This window comes from Neofelis nebulosa, chromosome 2 (assembly GCF_028018385.1).
Source record: "Neofelis nebulosa isolate mNeoNeb1 chromosome 2, mNeoNeb1.pri, whole genome shotgun sequence".
Classification (NCBI taxonomy): Eukaryota; Metazoa; Chordata; class Mammalia; order Carnivora; family Felidae; genus Neofelis; species Neofelis nebulosa.
The window spans coordinates 208,433,022-208,433,768 of record NC_080783.1 but is presented as its reverse complement, the minus strand read 5'-3'; positions in this window follow the sequence as shown (position 1 = coordinate 208,433,768).

The following is a 747-nucleotide window of genomic DNA, read 5'->3' as shown; positions in this document are numbered from 1 at the left end:
CAAACTATGCCTTGAGTCAGGATGAAAAGATGCTGGTTTTCTCCTGGAGACACCTAGATGTTGACTCACTCATTAAAATCAGTTTCAGAATTTTATTAAGTAAAAGTAAAATGATGATCTTGTTTCTTCCTTCTCTATCATGATCTACCAGCAGCATATGACCACAAAAAGATTTCATTGTTTTTTTAAAGTTTATTTATTTTCAGAGAGAGACAGCATGAGTGGGGGAGGGGCAGAGAGAAACCGAGAATCCCAAACAGGCTCCTTGCTGTCAGCAGAGCCCGATGTGGGGCCCGAACTCAAACTTTGAGATCATGACCTGAGCCGAAATCAAGAGTCAGACACTTGGGGAGTCGGTTAAGCATCTGACTTCAGCCCAGGTCATGATCTCATGGTTCGTGAGTTCGAGCCCCGTGTCGGGCTCTGTGGCAACAGCTCAGAGCCTGGAGCCTGCTTCAGATTCTGGGTCTCCCTCTCTCTCTGCCCCTCCCTAGCTCACACTCACTCTCACTCTGTCAGAAATAAATAAACTTAAAAAAAAAAAAAAAAAAAAAAGAGAGTCGGACGCTGAATTGACTGAACCACCCAGCTGCCCCAGATTTCATTTTGTTTTTAATAACACAACTTTCATATGATTGAATTGGCACGCTTCCTATTCAAATACACTCCATTTCTGCATAGCTTTTTGTCCCCTCTAATGCAGAAGTAGCCTCCAAGTCCCACACCACAAAAAAGGACTGACATTCG